General features: G+C 36.3%; 1 protein-coding gene across 1 annotated transcript in view; it reads right to left on the minus strand.

Moving 5' to 3' along the window:
* LOC129228238 (inositol polyphosphate 5-phosphatase K-like) overlaps positions 1–8227 on the minus strand; it is a 43464-nt gene extending 35237 nt beyond the window's left edge. The window contains exon 1 of the mRNA XM_054862906.1: positions 8142–8227. The gene's annotated coding sequence lies outside the window, so the exon portion shown is untranslated. The remainder of the gene's footprint in view (positions 1–8141) is intronic.
* Between the last annotated feature and the right edge of the window lie 8183 nt (positions 8228–16410).

The following is a 16410-nucleotide window of genomic DNA, read 5'->3' on the forward strand; positions in this document are numbered from 1 at the left end:
GTCGGAGTCAGAGTCGGTCATTTTCCCTCAAAGAATGCCGCTCTGTCAGTGCAGGGGTGCCCATCCCCCCAAGTTCAATGGCGCAAATTCCCCCCCCCCCCAAAAAAAAAAAAAAATTCTTAACCCTCTTTTCCCCCTTTTTTTATTTTCTAGCTCTCTTTTTTTATTTTTATTTTTTTTAAATATGTTAATTAATTAATTTATTTTTTTTGCAATTTTTTATTTATTTGTTTATTTATTTATTTTTAATCATTATTATCATCGTTATTTTATTGAAAAGTTCTGTGATACGCCAATGACAAACACACACACACACATACAAACTAAATAAATAAATGAAATGAAATATAAACAAAATAAAATAAACTAAAATAAATAACTTGAATCAAAAATAAATCAATAAATGCATTTAAATAGAAAAATTTAAAAAATTAAAAAAATTCCCCCCAAAAATTTTGATGGTGCTACTTGCACCATAATTCCCCCCTCCCCCCGTGGGCACTCCTGTGCCAGTGCTTGCGAAGTCGAAGTCGAACTGCATTTGGGATAAAGAATGGAGTCGGAGTCGGAGTCGAAGGTTCTGAAGTTCCCGGAGTCGACTATTTTCGCTCTGACTACGCAGCCCCGATTTTTAATTTCACCCCGGTACCAAATTTGGGGGCACGGCAGTGCCCCCGCCAAGTCGAGCGCGAAGCAAACACTGCCGTACCATCTTTACTGGAACCATTTCGCCGCATTTTCGGGCCCCTATTTGAGAACCTTCTGGTGAGACTAGAACGCAGAAATTTTCGTCATCCAGTAAGCTATAATCACATACTTAAAATCCGAAATTTCAAGTCTGTAGGTCATTTAGTTCCGAAGTTAAGCGAAAGCAAAGTTTCGCATTTATGACACTCACTCACTCATGATCATCAAAATAGAACTAGTACTTCCCATAAACTCAGAGAGGTGAAATTTGGTACAGAGTTAGGGTTTGATGGCCACATAAAGGGAAAACTATAAAAACTAGGCTAATTGAAGGTCTCGAGTGACCCTGATTAGAAAACACAAGAGCCCAACCAAACTATTCGAGATCGACATAACGCCTTTATAAAAAATATTCAACTTGGCGGGCCGCTTCATTTGATGTCAAAAATCGAAAGCTGAAGTATCTAATGAAGAGCCCTCAGGTGTATTAGAGATATGGTAATGCCCCCTTCTACTATTGGTACATAAAAAAATCGACTGTCATTGCTAAAGTCCAGCGTAGTGGGACACATCTTCTAATTTAATCTAGCCTAACTTTAGTCTACTCGAACATTACACAAATTAAATGTTTCTACAAAAAGAAGTGAAATCCCACCAAAAACATTCTGTAAAAAACTAGCCAAGTCTCGATGGAGCTGCTTGTTTATCTCTAAAAAGTAGTGAAATCTAGACAAAGTCATGACAAGTCTAAGGTTCCTTACTGCGATTTCTTTATAATTATAGTTAATGTTGTGTGACTTGGCCGTTAAAGGGTACACAAGGGTATAAAACCAGGTGCTCCATGACACCATTGCACCAATCTTTCGCCAGAACCGCTACCCATTGACGATTTAAAATTGCCACTTGGAAAACGTGTAAACAAAATTGACTTGTGCCCACTAACGTATAAAGAATGTTTAACGGCCAAGTCACACAACATTAACTATAATTATAAAGAAATCGCAGTAAGGAACCTTAGACTTGTCATGACTTTGTCTAGATTTCACTACTTTTTAGAGATAAACAAGCAGCTCCATCGAGACTTGGCTAGTTTTTTACAGAATGTTTTTGGTGGGATTTTCAACTTTCTAGGACATACCGTTCTTGAGTTATGCGAAATACATACGCACATACGCAGACGCACATATGCAGATCCGCACATACGCAGACGCACATATGCAGATCCGCACATACGCAGACGCACATATGCAAATCCGCACATACGCAGATCCGCACATACGCAGATCCGCACATACGCACATACATACATGTCCATACAGACGTCACGAGAAAACCCGTTGTAGCTAACTCGGGAATCGTCAAAATGTATATTTCGCGTTTCTATACGTTCTTAGGCACTTACTTATCCACGTGTGGTCGAGTCGAAAAAAAAAAAAAAAGAAAAAAAAACTGAACATTCATTCGGGTTGAGCAAAATGGAAATCAAGGTCGATTTTTGAGTGAAATTTTTTTCGCGAATACAATACTTCCTTTTTTTGTAAAAGGAAGTAAAAATTGAAAAAAACTAGCACTAAGACTTATTAACGTGGCAAATATACTGTCTAACCACGGATTGAATGGAAAGGCAAACATCCGATTTACACGCGGAAATGGAAGCATTTATTAGTTTTCAGGAATGTCAGATTTTGCAGATGTATGTTAGACTGTAAATTAAGCAGAGTCTCATTCAAATAAGCGGAATCTCTACATAGTATAAAATGAAGTCCCCAAAAAGCGTCTGTGTGTTTGAACTCGCAAAACTCGAGAACTACCCGGCCAATTGTGCTGAAATTTTCACAGTTTGTTCCTTTAAGTCCTGAAAAGGTTTGCAGACCAGTTCGAATAAAATTCGATTAATAGTTCTTTTTTTATTCCAATTTACTTCTAATTTTTACATAAATTGTCAAATATGGGGATAAAACATTACTTGCACATATTAATATTACATATTGTTAGAAAGGGTAGAATTTTCCGCGTTCTACGCAGTTTGTTTCAATGCTCTAACTTTATTACGACGGGAGTTATTAGCGTTTTTTTGCTCGAATTTTTTTAGGCTTAGCTGAAATTTAGGCACTACTTTCTTCATTAAATAAATTAATAAAAAGTGAAGGAATTGTCCCACAGCTTTCTTTTTGACGCCATTGGACAAATCGACCTTTTTTACTCCAGATCTAACTCGACCTATGTTCGAAAATATAAGCTTTTATCTCAAAAGGAAAAAAAGTTACAAGCCTTTTTAAATCAAGTTTAAGAAATCGCGATTCCATTCAAATTGTAAACCATTTTCTTTCGCATTTTAATTCCTTAATCTTATTTTATTTTGTGTTTCCATGGTTACGCATTTTAGATCATCTTTCTGGATTTAATTTCTTAAAAGTATTTTAATATCTGTCGTCATTGTTTGAAAGGGAAATCATCATGGTTTTTTTTAGTTATTTTGTAAGCCTGATTGTTGAATATACGTCACTTGACACAATTTTTAATTTCAAGGTAGACCGGGCAAAGCCGGGCAAATCAGCTAGTTTCCCCTCATTCAGATGGAGTCGCCTTAACTGGATGTTTGCCAATTCCATACAATCCGTGGTCAAACAGTACAGTGCTGGCCTCTGGGAAGGTGTCCTACAGATTTTGTTGCAGAGAGGGAGGGGGTGGGGGGCAAAATTTATAGATTCAGCTCCGTACACGCATATAACACAAACGTATTGCAGTAAAGGAAACTGTGTTCCTCTCCCTTCTTATTATTACCCCTTCCCTGCACCTTGTCACAAACTGTCACAATTTCAAGATCCCTCCCCCCTCCCACCCCTCAAAACGTGACATCATCCATAAACGACCACTTAACGCTTTCCATCAGGATTCATGCATCTATGAAATTCCATTCGAGATGCTTTAAGCTAGAGCGCCCACATAAAAAAAAATAATAATTTGAATTTTTGGCATCTTGAATTCAAATTATGTTTTTCGCAATCACAAACGTGTGTGTTTCTGTAGGCGCATGTGTGTGGGTGCGTAAGTGTATGTATGCATGTGTGTGAGTGAGTGTTGTGTACGTGCGTGTGCGTGTAGGTGTTCGTGTGTCTGTGTAGGCGTTCGTGTGTGTGTCTGTGTAGGCGTTCGTGTGTGTGTCTGTGTAGGCGTTCGTGTGTGTGTGTGTAGGCGTTCGTGTATGTGTGTAGGCGTTCGTGTGTGTGTGTGTAGGCGCTCGTGTGTGTGTGTGTGTGTGTGTGTGTAGGCGTTCGTGTGTGTGGGACATGGACGCCACCGCCCCGCAAAAGTGGATTCCGGGGGAGTGCTCAGGACCAGCCGCGCCGCCGCCGGTGGACGGTGGTGCTGCAGCCCTGGTCCAAGCTGAAAAAGGCACGGACGCCAAAAACGGTCAAGTGAAAACAATAAGCAATCGTGATTGCTCAAAAAGGAAAAAAAAAAACCCTGCTCATCTACACGTAGAATTTAAAATAATATTTAAAAAAAGTAAAGACATTTCCCAAAAATGTTCAAAACGAAGTTCAGCATCCCTTAAAATGGGTAAATTCATCAAAACTGTGATGAATTTTACCGTTATTACCCACTTATGTAAGTGAGCAGAAACAAATACTGGGTTAGCACAAAAATATCCCGGTTTTAAAAATTTATATTTCATAAACTATTACACTTAGCACTACAACTGATACTTTAAAATAGAGATAAACTGTGAAAGTTTTTTTCACTCACAAATGAGCCTTTCGTAACGCGTCACACTTCTATAACATACATTTTGGAGTGTTTCACTGTCAATTTTTCGTAATGCTACACATACGCAATCTTTCAGTTCTTGCAACGTTGTAGTCAATGGTGTTGTATAAACAATGTCTTTGACGAAACCTCGTAAAACGAATCACACGGGGTTAGGTTTTGGGGATCTGGTTGGCTAACGCATAAAGGGTAAATCAACACCTACACGGCCAATCCAGCGTTGAGGAACGTCAGAGGCACAGCGAAGTGGGGGGTAGGGGGTAAAAGCCCCCCAGAGATCTTGTTTTTAGCATTGTTGCCAATCCTAATACTGTAGTTAATACAAGTGTAAGTTAATACACGTGTAAGTAGTTAATGCACGTGGTTGTTGTGACCAAAAAAAAACACCTCCAGAAGGAATTTCTGACTGCGCTAGTGCGGAACGTGCACGTTTAAGTTGTTACGTACGTTAAAAAAACTTTCAGTTTATTTTTATGTTTTATTTATAGTGGTAAGTGTAATAGTTTATGAAATATAAATTTTTAAACCCGGGATATTCTTTTGTGCTAACCCTGTATTTTCACTGTGCAAACATTTGAGTGTATCTGGAACGAAACGAGCACATGACTCCCTTTTACTCCAATTTAATGTCATTTCCCCATTTCTGGCAATTTTAATGTGATTCAATAGTTTATTTCTCTAAATATCACCAACAGTGGCCAAATTAAAAGGGATTTTTAAAAAAAATTGCCAAATTTGTCGCCAAGTTGGCGACAAAACTTGGCGACCAAATGACTAGCGATATATCGCCAAGTGCCCGCCAAATAATAACCCCACTTGAGTTTACATCGAAATTAACAATGATTTCCCAACAAAAAGGGGCAAAAGATCCCTTTGGAAACACCCGAATGCAACCAAAAAAGAAGGTGCGCAATTAAACACCGCTAGGAGTCTGCATACCAAATTTCAACTTTCTAGGACTTACCGTTCTTGAGTTATGCAACATACATACGCACATCCGCACATCCGCACATACATACATACGTATATACAGACATCACGAGAAAACTCGTTGTAATTAACTCGGGAATCGTCAAAATGGATATTTCGCGGGTCTATACGTTCTTAGGCACTTCTCCACGTGTGGTCGAGTCGGAAAAAAAAACTCACCATTCATTCGGGGGTGAGTAAAATGGAAATTAAGGTCGATTTTTTGAGTGAAAATTTTTTTTCGAATACAATACTTTCGTTTTTGTAAAAAGGAAGCAAAAAGTCAGCGGTCAAAAACTTCTTGCGATTATCTTAAATTAGTAAAAGTGAAAACACCTAAATACTTTTATAGGGACATTTGTTATTTGCACATGACAAAACAATTATGACGTACGCTACACGATAAAAAGCAGTACTTATCCTTTCACCTTTGAGTTTCCTGGCTGTTAATTACGAAATATTTTTACCTCATTTTCCCTATTAGACAGATTTTGTTGCTCTTGTCTCTCTATGACAGTAATTATTTACTTGTTAAGTGCAAGCAGTTTTCAGTGAATGTTTTCCTAAAGTTTTGATGATTTGCATTTGTTTTCAAAAACTGATCGCTGCAAAAGATATGATAACAATTTTGATTGATGATTGGGTTATTGTATGGTAATTCTTTAGTGTTTTCAACGAATTTCTTATTCAGAAATATGAGGAAGTAAATTTTACAACTGTGATTTAATCTTAAAATAAATAAATAAATAAATAAAAGATTCTTCTCTGACTCTCTGGGAAAAAAACTCCCAAGTTTTTTTTTAAAAAGTGTCGTAAAGTCACACGATTACCAGGTGAAACTTTTATCTTTGTATTTTTACATTCTGAACTGTCACTTCACCCGCGCGTTTCCTCTGATGCCACGCTCTTCTTTCTGCGCCTGACTTCCCGTATATTCCACATTTTAATAAAGAAAATCGATTATGAACAAAAAGAGAGAACAAAGCACTACTCGAATCCGCTCCAGGACGGATCCAGAAATTGTTCAAGGAGGGGGCGGTTGATTTTTTAAGACTTATACATGTTTGGAAGGAGGAGGGCTGCGACATCAATTTTATCTAACACAACTAAAAGAAAGAGATTTATCCGAGGAGGTTAACGAACCTATTCCTTTCCTTTCCCGTTGAAAGAGGTATTCCGAAATTGCGTTTTTAAACTTCAATTTCCTTGTGATTCCGGGGGAATGTTTTGAAACCCACTTCCCCCTAACATGATCGAAGGTTGTCAAAAACTGCGCAATTTCGGCTTCGAAGAATTGGAAACACTACCATAGGAAAGGTCGCTGAACTCATTCCCTCCCTTATCGCTAACCGAGATGTTTACAATCGCGTCTTTAAGTCCTAAATTTTGTAAAGTACCCGGAGAAAGGCCTCTAAAATCTTCCTTCCTAAGATCGCCTGAAATGGCCTTTTTGAAACTGGAATTTTGAAAAGTTTCCGAAAGAAGCATTCGAACCCTATTCCTTTCCTTAACGTCGTCAAAGATGGCCTACACTTGTGTTTTAGAATTTCAGTTTGGAAAAATTGCCGATGCAGGGACCCTCAAGAGAGGGGCGATCGCCCCCGTCGCCTCTCCCGTGTATCCGTCCTTGAATCCGCTATAAGTTGTTGCTATAAACAATGAAAAATACATTAGTGGACAATTGCTTAGGACGAATGGCAATAGCAACTACAAAATGGAAGGCAAGGAAACATAGAAATTAGAATTAATGCAGCATACAGTAAGCAGTGTGTTGTGCGTATACTACAAATTTTGTATTCACGACGTTGTTTGTCACATGATAGCGGTCATACGCAACATATAGGATTTGGAGCGTGAGTACCGTTGTTGTTTAAAGCCAGAGTTCAACGGAAAAGAATCAATCAATGAACTTGCAATTTTCGGCATGTCTTCCCGACACCATGTAGAACAACGTCAAAAAGCACAAATTGCAGATTACTGCGGTCACGTGTTTCGGCGTTACAAGGAACACCTTTTTAAATGCAAAAGAAATGAGCTAATGGAAGAAAAGACCTTCGACAAAAGTCGGGTCGCATGTCCTTTCATTCACAAGTTCATTTCTTTTGCATTAAAAAGGCGTTCCTTGTAACGCCGAAACACCTCTCTGCAGAAATCTGCAATTTGTGCTTTTTGACGTTAATATTTCTTATTTTACTTTTTAGGGCAGAGGTATTTATTGATCTTACTATGTAGATGATTTCGCGGATGGTCATATCATTGGAAAGATTAAAGTAGGGCGAAAAATAACAGATGTTGTTGGGGAATTCCACTCCAGCTGATGTGCATGGTGAGCAGGGTGAGTCATGACTCCTGACTTTATTGTCATTCGGTATATATATTATAGTTTAATGTATTTAGTTGAAAAAAGAGAGAAAGCCTAGCCCAATAACTGATGTCCTCAAATCTGGTTTTGTTTAAAATCCTCTATTTGACTGATAGTTCTTATTTTAAAACGTTCTTAAAGGACTCAGATCATGTTTTGGTTTTGAAGTTGCTTCTCATCAGGAACTACATTGCAAGCGTATTTAAAAGTAATAGCAGTTCTTGTAAAGGGGGGGGGGGCAGTTTTCCTTAAGTACTTACAGGAGCAGAAAATATGTAATAAAATTCAAGTATTCTCAAATCATATACGATAAGGAAAATTATGTGTGAAAAAATGAATTGAATTTTTTTACCCATTTCGAGAAGGGTTTAGATCCTATGGACTCGGACCCTTGGCTACGCCACTGATCGGGTGCGTTTGTATGATCCTATAAATCCGTTCCCTAGAAATCTTTAGAATCTCAAAACGAATTCTCCCGTCTTCAAATTAAAGAAGCCATCCGTTAAAACGGGAACGCGGCAGAAACAAAGACAGCGACGAACCACGAGGCTTTGTTCCGCTCCGATGCACTTTCTGGGCTGTGTGTCAGCGATTAACCTTCAAGAGTTCACCTTCGATCCCGGTTCAAGAGGAAGCAATTGTTCTTACGCACGCAAGCAAATTGGGTAATCACCTTAACGAGTTATTTATTACAGCATTGATGCCCAATACACTTCGGTAAAAACAAATTTCGTTGAATGAAATTGAATAGGACGGGGGTGTTTCCTTCAGACATTGAAATTGATAGGATAAGCAAAAAAAAAAAAAAAAACGCAGCAAGAAATTATGTTTATTTTTTTAACATCTAATTTTAAATTACTTTTTTTTTTCGAAATGTCAGGTTTTGAAAACAAAATGTTTCATGACGTCACAAGTGAAGATTGTCATCTTGAATCGGATACTTTGTATCGCTAACCCTAGCTAAGGCCCCTATATATACGAGCCGACGCATCAGCTTAAGATTAGCCATTTTGGATCGGAGCACGTGTTTGAGTGGTTGTCTTTTCTGGCGAGTTTATCGCGTTTGGTGATTGTTCACTGTGAGCAATTATAGCGGCACGCCGGCACGTGAATTGTTTGTTAAATAAAGTATTATTTTCGGCAAATTTGGCAAAATCTGAAACTTTGCTGTGGAAGTGCAACAATGAAAAATCCAATCCAAAATGGCTAAACTTAGCTGATGCGTTGGCCTATCTATATAGCGGCTCTATCCCTAGCGATTCTCAACTTGTGACGTCAGTAGCGAAAATTAAAACAGCGATTGATCGTCTTTAAAGATTATTTCTTAAGAGAGAAAATAAGTTAAAATTATAAGAAAAAAAGTAACTCGCCTCATGTTTTCGATCATGCAATTTTGGAAAAAATATTTTTCTAAAATGTGAAACAACCCAATTACATCACCACAGAAGGTTTTTTTTTTTTTTTTTTTTTTTTAAACTAAAAAGCGATATTTTTCGAAAAAAATCGCGGCTGATCAAAACAAAAGTGTTCAAAATTTTTAAAAATTACTTAATGTATTTATTGATTTTTATAACAAGTAGTAAAGTATGGATGTTCAACCTTTGCTTCATTCAACCATTCTGGTGTCATGTTGAACATTTCTGAAATCGACAAGCTTATATGATACCATCAAATTGGATGTTGCACAGATTCTGAGGACGATGTGCCCGATTCTAAGGACAAGAGATGATCTCAACATCTACTAATCTGAATAATGCTACAAATAGTGAAACAGCTGCTATGGTGATTTTGTTATTGTGGAATACAAAATTAAAGAGGATAATTATATACAGATGTGCTGGTGCGTGAGTTATCTGATTTGAGCACGATGAAAGCGATCAGCGTTACCTTTTTGAAGGTCGCCGATGAAAATGTTTCTTTTTAAAAATACAGTAGAACCTCCATTAAGGGACACCTCTATTTAAGGGACATTTTTTCTGGTCCCAGTCCCTTTGAATAGGGACTTCCATGTATTTACCTCTAATTAAGGGACACTCTGTTTAAGGGACAGTCACAGAAAAAAAATTAAAGAAATAATGTATAAGCACAAGTTTCACTTTTCCTCTAAAAATTAATTGAAGTAAGTTTGACATAAACATATGTGAAGGAAACAAGTAATGTATTGTAAAAAAAAAAAAAAAAAACTTGCTGAAATCAACATGCATAATTTCTCCTCTCAACAATTTATTCAAGTTGGTTCAGGGCCAACGAAGAGTGCACAGAACCTAATTAGTTTGCATATAAAACTTTAAAAATTTGAACATTAATTGTAATTCACTTACTATTACATTGTAAATTACATAACATAAAGCAAATACATGAAATGAATTACTTCAAAATTACTTCTGTATGCTACAAAACTTTTGCCATTACAAAATGTTTTATTAAATTTTAATAAATAAAATAATATAAACTTAGAAATTTGAATGATTGTGAATTTTATTTAACATAATGAGACATTTTCAGTATTTAATCTTAAGTGTTTAATAGTTAATGTTTACTGTGGTATTATACTTCTAAGTACACAGCATGCATCAATTCATCCACTTCCGAATAAGGGAATTTAAGGGACAAAATGTCTGGTCCCTTTAGTGTCCCGTATTAAGAGGTTCTACTGTACACTGTAAAAACGATTCAGAAACGTTCCTGGAAAATAATAGGCAGCTGATGTGCCCAATTTCTTCCAGTAACATATCTTGCAAAAACCAGGAACGTTTTCCGATAAAAGTCAGTAACCTTTCTGAAATATTGGAAAATCTCTCCTGTTAAAGACAGTCGTGAACCTTCTAAAAATTAAATTATTTGATTAGAACTTCCTTGATTTACTAAGGAAGCATTGGAGCAACCATGGCGAAAGCTAGACGAAAATTGCTAGCAAGAATCTTGCCTGCAAGACTGCAGCTATCCAGTGACACATTTGCCCCCATTGGGAACTTAATCAATCTGGACGGACCGTAGTCAAGTTAAAGCCTATACACTTAATAAACACGCTCAGTCAATCTTTAAACTGGTAGCAAAAAATATCTTTCACATCAGTGAGAAGTCTGCATCCGTGCATCTTTTAGCAATTCAGGAAATTTTTTTACGAAAATACTTGATTTTACGGGGAAATAGGTGAAAACCTCTGGAATCCCGAAAGGTTTCATGGAAATAACCAGTAACGTTTCGGAATTTTTTTACAGTGTAGATGAGTGACCATCTGACGCTAAATGGGAAGAAAACTTTCAGCGTCGCACCAGATATAATATTCGAGCAATTGAAATTTTTTAGAGCTTGACTGTTACACCTTAAGGGGTATAATGGTTCTTTTTGGAGTTCAAGAGATCCCGGTTTCGAATGTTGCCCGAACACTTTAGTCGTTTTTTGGGAAATTTCATGAATGGAAAAAAAATTGGGAGCGAATTATGTTAAAATAAATATTTTTTCACAAAACAAGTAAAAATAAAAAATAAATAATAAATTAATAGTTTGAAAAACTAAAAATACATGCTTTAGTAGTAAAATGAACAAAAAGTAAAAACAATTTTCGAATTTTCAAAATTAATTTGAATTCTGAAATTTTGAATTCAAATTATGTTTTTCGCAATCACGAGTTGCGACAGGGACCTACTCATTGGGGCTATTGTTTCTAGAAACAGCTCCTGTCCCCTCAAACCTACCCCTCCTCCTAGGCGGTTACGTGTGTATGTGTGTGTGTGTATATGTAGGCAAGCGTGCGTGCATGTGTAAGTTTGTGTGTGTGCGTAAACCTGTGTGTATGCACGTAGGCATGTGTGTATGTGTGTAAAGGCTTGTGTGTATGAGCACACAGCATTGTGTGTGCGTATGTGTGTGTGCGTATGTGTGTGTGTGTGCGTGTGTGTGTGTGTGAGCGCGCATGTGTGTAGGACATGGACGCCTCCGACCAGGAGAAGCGGATAGCTCAGGTCCGGAGCAACCGCGCCGCGCCGCCTGCAGAGGCCGGTGGGCGGTGGTGCTGGTGTCACTGGTCCAAGCTGAAAAAGGAACCAGACGCCAAGGACGGTCAAATGAAAGCATTAAGCAATCGTGATTGCTCAAAAATAACAATATTAAACAAAGGTTTTCTTACATGAAACATTTATAGTGTTCCTAGGGTAGTTTTTAATGCTGATTTCAAATATCTACTTAGATTTTTTCCACCTCCCACAGTTTTTGAGTAATCGTAGGTTTTAAGTTATTTATTTTCCCCATGTTTTCCTATAGCACGCAATGATAAAAACTGGTACACTGATAAACAAAGACTTTTAAATGAAACATTTATGGTTTTTCTTGGGTAATTTTTGACGCTGATTTCAAATATTTCATCAAAATTTTTCCATCACCCATATTTTTGTGTAATCATAGGTTTTAAGTGATTTATTTTCCTCGGTGTTTTCCTATATCACGCAATGATAAAAACTCATAATTAACAACTAAAAGTTTGTCATAAAAGACAAGAAATATGGAGATAGATAGTCAAGTTTGCTATTACTGCAATGGTAAAATGGTATTCAGTCTTAATGTCACCCTATTTTTGTGGTATACGCTACCTGAATTGAATCATTTTCTGTGCTTTTAAATTTGAATGCTAACATAAAGAATTCATAGATTTTACTCTTAGGAACATGATTTAGTATACTGAAATAGTATTGACTCTGTAATGGATATGTTTGTATGTTAATATCAAAGAGATGAGACTTAGTATTAACTCCTTTGAAACTATTTTAAAAGCTATACTATTGCATGATTGAAACATGTTGCCTTGGCTATCACTAGCATATTCAATGGAAATGAATGAAACATATGGAGATTTGTAAGTCATTTTTAGATAAAATTTACTACAACACATGGCATGGGACAATTATTTATTGCCTAAAATTAAATTAAACAAATTTTATTAACTGCTAAATTTTATTAATATAATGTTTTCTCCTATGCGAATGGGATAGCTGGATCTTTTATTCTACTGGCCTTTCATATTAAATCAGATCTTTTTAAAAACTTTGTTAAGACTTTGTAACACTAGTGCTGAATTTGAATACTTAAAACCAGAATTTCTGCGTATTGTGAAAGTAAAGCTAAAAAATCGCATCTTTGGAGAGGCCCATATTCTCAAAGTGAATAAATTTTTGTTGATTAAAGCTAGATACTTAAAAGGGATGTTCCTGATGCCAAATATAGAAAGAAAAGAACAATAGCTAAGTTTTGATCATTATTTTAGTGTTAGTCATGCATGTGAATTTGCTCATTTCTTACAAAAAATCTGCAGGTGAAGGGAAAAACTGTTTGCATATTTGAATTCAGCGCATCATTTTACAATAAAATCAGGTATTTTTTCTCTGTGTAACAGAAAAAAAAAGTCTTTTTTTTGTAGACTAGTGTAATCTTTGGATGTTAAGTATGATAAATGATTGACCAATTTACTTTAATGTTAAAACAGTAATCTTAAATGTCTTCCATTTGTTGCCCTTGCAAAATGCAAATAGACGGTACCTAACGGTTTTTTTAACATCAAAGTTAATTGTTTGGTCAATTTTATCAGACTCAACATCCAAAGATTATTTTTAACCTTTTAGTTCATATTGCTTCAAAAGCGTGTTTTTTTTTTATAGTTTTTCAAGCTATTCATTTATTTAGTTTCATTATTAAATTGTTATTTATTCATTTCAACCGTATACTATATTCTCAAAAAACGACCCAAGCAATATTGTTGCAAAGAAAGTTTTTTTAGCTATAGTTGGGGCAAACTTTACCTGGCAGCAGTGGCTGAGATTTTTGGGATGACCCCCCCCCCTCTTTTTATGGTTAATTTACTTTATTTCCCAATTTAGGAACCAAAATTAGAAATTAAAAAAATGCAGTAGTGTCAAACTTTTCAGAACATAATTATTTGTTTTACTTTGTATAGTTATTTATGAAACATTATTTACCACAAGCAGTAACCTTTAGTTTGTGTATTCATTGTTTAGATATTAGTAAACTAATTGCTTTACAATTGGCCATATTATAACCAATACAATACAACAAGAACAATAAGCCATAATTGTTCAATGAAATTATTACCAAGTGTTTGTGACACCTCAAAATACTTCGGGATAACTAATGTAAGTCTGATTCATGTCTAAGTGTTTAGTCGGGGAAAGTTATTGTGCACATAATTTACCAAAATCTTAAGAAGAACGTTAGTTAAGTTGTAAGATTTATATCAATTTCCACTTATCTGCTCTCAAAACGAGCTCCCACAAAATTTTGTACCTTTTTCCTTTTTTTGATTTCGCTACAAGTCCCATGGCTTTCAGTTGTCTTTCTTTTTTTGCCCCCCCCCCCCAAGCCCCAATCACAGCCAGGAAACATTGTGAAGGCTAATTCTAATCACAACATTACAACGCTGCCGAGTTAGGTTAACACCAACTATATGCTCATAATTTGATTTTACATCGCCAGTTGTGAAGAACAATAACGAAGAAGAAGAAAAACAGATTATCTCAATATTTTTCTCAATTTTCAAATCTTGTTTCGAAGCTAGATGAATAAGGGCTATAAATGTTTGTTTTTGTTTTTCCTTTTTTTCTCCTTATTTTCTTTCTCTTTTCCTTTCTTTTTTTTTATGAGTGTTTTTTTTTTTTTTTTGGGAAGACATTTAGCATTTAGAGAAATTAATTTTGATCCTCCATCCTAAATAACTCTAGAACTTGTGATTGAAGCTTTAAGTTTTTTCTACTTGTATCTTCACTAGATGGCAGCATGAATGACGAATTTCGAAATCTAAATTTAGGCACTCTACGTATAAAAGTTATTCGGGATTAAAATCCTACTTGGCCCCTCCAGGGCCGGATTTAGGGGAGGGCAGGCGGGGCAGAGCCTGATCATTCTGACATTGGACATGGGGCACAATTCTATTTCAGGGTCCCCTTAGGGCCCGACAAAGGTTTTGGAGAACACTGGGTATGAAATTCATTTTGTGCCCCACCCCTCCTATTCCTGCTTATTCTACGTAATAAAGCTATAAAATATTTCGATACTTGCATATTAGCACAGCCATGCAAAATTTGGTGGTACCTCATATCAAAATATAGTACTATATATTTAAAAAGTAGAAGTGATATAGTGTACAATAATTATTAAAGATGTAGTTGCACTTTGCCCGTTGCAGTAAACCGTAAATATTAAAGTTATCTCTGATATAACTTTTAATAATAAATACAGACTAAACTTGGAGTGGTTTTAGGATTTGCACAGAGATCAAGATTTTAAGGGGAATTTTTATCAACAAATAAGAGATTTTTTTCCTTGCTTAGCATTTGCAAAAATATCAATGACATCATTGTACTCCAGATTCTGAGGGAAATTATTATTTATTTTTAATTAACATGATAAATAAAGGGGATTTTGGGTCCCCCTGAAATCTAAGAGGAGGGGCCTGTGCCCCGCATGCCCCTGCGGTAATCAGGCTCTGAGGCGGGGCTATTGCCCTGGGGCCTCCACAACAAAGGGGCCCTCACAATAAAATTTTTACAAGATATCCTAACGTTCACGGGTCAGCAAATTTTACGTTTTTTCTCCCCTATAAATAATAATAATAATAATATAAAAAAATAAATAGCAGTAACTTCAGGATGTATTTACTATTAAAGTGCTGATCGAAAATATCGGATGCATGCATATATATCAAAATATTCGGATATATATATATCAACGCATCGGATATTTTCTAAAATATGATGATCTTTTCGAACCCTGATTAGGGGTCTCCACACTTCCAAATCCGGCCCTGTGGCCCTCGATCAAAAAAATGGGAGGCAAAGTTTGACCATCCCTATCCATAAAAGAATCATCAAAATTGATTCTCACTGAGGCACGATGAGTGGTCAAACAAACAAAAAATAATTTAATCTACCAAAATAGCAATTACGTTGTAAAAAAATTCAAAAGTTGACAAGGGCGCCCATATAAAGGGGGGGGGGAATGAGCCCCCCTCCCCTCAGAAATGAGAACTTTATTGCTTTTAGTGCTTTTTTTCTTTACAAAAATTTATAAAAATTTCTTTTCCAGCCATTAATGAATAAGTGATTAAGAATGGTCAAATTTTTAATATCTCTAATCTGTACTGAAATCGATTTCCATGGGGAAAATATTCTGCTAAACCATTGGGAAAATTTTTAAGCTCCCCCCCCCTTAAAATTTTGCATATGAGCGCCCTTGAAAATGGAGAACCTTTAGTACAGCAGTGGGGAAGAGAAGTGGCATTTCTAAGAGAACACATATTAGATGGCAGCGCTATAACTAACGAAGATCAAAGTTTTGATCCAAAGGCCGAAAAATCGCTGCTCTTATACTCTCAGAGGTATTGATTCATTGCGGGATCTTTTGAGACCCTGACAGATTCTACGTGTACCAAACACCACTGATGACCATGGAGGATCTTCACTCAATTGGCATCGATGACTCTCCAGTCATGAGTACGACGTCTTACCCATCAGGCGATCACGACCCAAAATTTCATTTCCCTATAGGAATAAAACCTTCTAAGATGATATAGAAATTTTTATGTTTCAATCATAGTGTCCATTAAGAAGTCTAAG

The sequence above is a fragment of the Uloborus diversus genome, chromosome 8 (assembly GCF_026930045.1).
Source record: "Uloborus diversus isolate 005 chromosome 8, Udiv.v.3.1, whole genome shotgun sequence".
Classification (NCBI taxonomy): domain Eukaryota; kingdom Metazoa; phylum Arthropoda; class Arachnida; order Araneae; family Uloboridae; genus Uloborus; species Uloborus diversus.